Here is a 2500-nt window from a genome sequence, read left to right as displayed (position 1 = left end):
TTTCTATTCGATCTATCTAAATATTCAACTACAATTATCCCCTCTCTTTCTATTCCATCTATCTCTCTAAATATCCCAACTACAATTAATACCCTAAAATAAAAATACTTTCAAAATTTCTCTGCAGGACATAACGATCGAGTGGTATATAAGAATGTACTGGACGGACGGCCGCCTCCGACCGCCATTGGAGTCCTTCACCAACTCTTCTGTTTGGGTTAACATCGACCCCGCTCTGACGTCCCGGATGTGGCTGCCGACGACTTATATAGGTTCGTTTCCCCCTTCGTATTTTCTTGGCGTTTGTTTACATCTCTTTGTTTATTTTGTGTTTGTTTAGGATTTCATCATCTCTTTATATACATATTTTTGCTTTCACGAACGGTAAAAAATAGTAATAAGATTTACAAAAACAAATTAATAAATGAGTAAAGTTGTCGTGTTTTTTTATGCAAGGTTAACTTCTTCAATATGGTTGCAAGATTCCTTGTTCAAGTTCTTTTTCATTCTATATATTTTTATGTGTAGGCTTTGACGTGAATTAAACTTCTTTATTGTAGCTGACAATATCTTGTTTAGATTTGTATCCCCCTGTAAATTCTGGTTCCGTTTTTTTTCTTTTTTTTCTTTTCTTTTCTTTTACGATTTAGTTATTTTTCATGCTGGTTGATTACGTTGTTTGTTTCGATTATGCAACATCAAAAAAGAAGATAGATTTGGTTTATACCATTTTATGAAAATAGCCTTCACTTATTGCCGATTTGTTAAAATTTTCTCAATTTACGAGCTCACAGGGAGATATTTGCTAGCTCTTTATTTGATCGACGTGCTAGCTATTTTTCATTACCTCTATTTTCACGTATCGACACAACTCACAAGCTTATCACAAACCTAGAAGCACTTAGAGAGCGCATACCTCCGCCAAGGCAGTAGGGTCACCGATGCAACAACAATATTCACACTTAAAGAATTACTTTACGATCACCTCTTTCTCAAGTACACTGGCGACGTCCGTAAACATAACCTCCTTGGCGCGGGTATTATAGGTAATAGTATTAATAATAGTTATCCCTAAGGAAATAGGGGTAACGGATGCAATAATTTTAAAAGATTCCTAGATCACCACTAAATTTAATATCATCAAAGTTAGGCTAAGAAACATTTTTTTTTTTTTTAAAGAACCATAAAAATCTATTCAACCTATCTCTTCTATTCTGTCTGTCTATCTCCCTATCAATCCCTATCTATCTATTCTTTCATTCCGTTCCCATGTCCGTTTGTATATTTCTCAGTCAACCCATCTATTTCTTTTCCATCCCATCTACCAATCTGCTAACCAACGAACGAACAAACAAACCAAAGAACATAAAATTCCAAGCAGATGCAATAATCCATATTCTCCTCTGTAGGTAATAGACAAAATATTTTTATGATGAATCTTCAAAGCTTTGCAATTTCCACAATGGCTTTCTCTCCATCACCGTAAGCTATCTTCATTTTCTGGCCTAAGAACTATGTCATTCTTATAATGGAATTCTCTATAGCAACATTATCTTCTCTCGTTCTGTATGTCTCATTTTGGATTATTGGGTTAATTGATTTTGTTTTTTTTATTATTCATATTATAATAATTTTATTATTTTATTATCATTTTATTATTCATATTTTTTTTTATTATTCACTAATATTCGATAATTTGGTTCGCAGATGATAATTCACTGGTATTTTCATTTCCTATTTGTCCATCTTACGCTTTATCTGGTCAGTTTATCTTTATTTATTATTTTTCTTCTATCTCTTCTTTCTTTTCTTTATCTACTTATTCATTTGTTTTTGTAAGATTTATTACTATTTTTTACCGTTCGTGAAAGCTTTTTTTTTTCTTTCTTTCTTTTTATTTCTTTTTCGTTAATCTGTTTTCTTAAATAATTATCCTGATGTTTATGTGATTTTTATCCTTCGTCATATTATATTCATTACAAAATAACATTTGAAAGAGGAAAAAATACAATACAAAAATGTATGACAATCGCAGTGCCACAAAACATGACAGCATGACAAATGACAACCCCCCAACAACAACAACAAAAAAAAAATAATAACAAAAATGATAGTAATAATACTAATAATGATAATGGTAATAATAATGATAATAAAGATAATAATAATGATAATGGTAATAATAATAATAATAATAATAATAATAATAATAATAATAATAATAATAATAATAATTATTATTATTATTATTATTATTATTATAATGATAATAACAATATAATGATGATAATGATAATAATAATAATAATAATAATAATATAATAATACAATGATAATAATAATGGCAAATAAATTAGATAAATAGATAAATACATAAATAGATAAATAAATAAATAAATAAACAGATAAATAAATAAATAAATAAATGAATAAATAAATAATGATAATGAAGAATAAACGAATAAAGGAATAATGAAAAAAATAATGGACTTGAATTATA

This window comes from Penaeus vannamei, chromosome 38 (assembly GCF_042767895.1).
Source record: "Penaeus vannamei isolate JL-2024 chromosome 38, ASM4276789v1, whole genome shotgun sequence".
Lineage (NCBI taxonomy): Eukaryota > Metazoa > Arthropoda > Malacostraca > Decapoda > Penaeidae > Penaeus > Penaeus vannamei.
Note: the sequence above shows the minus strand (reverse complement) of the source record.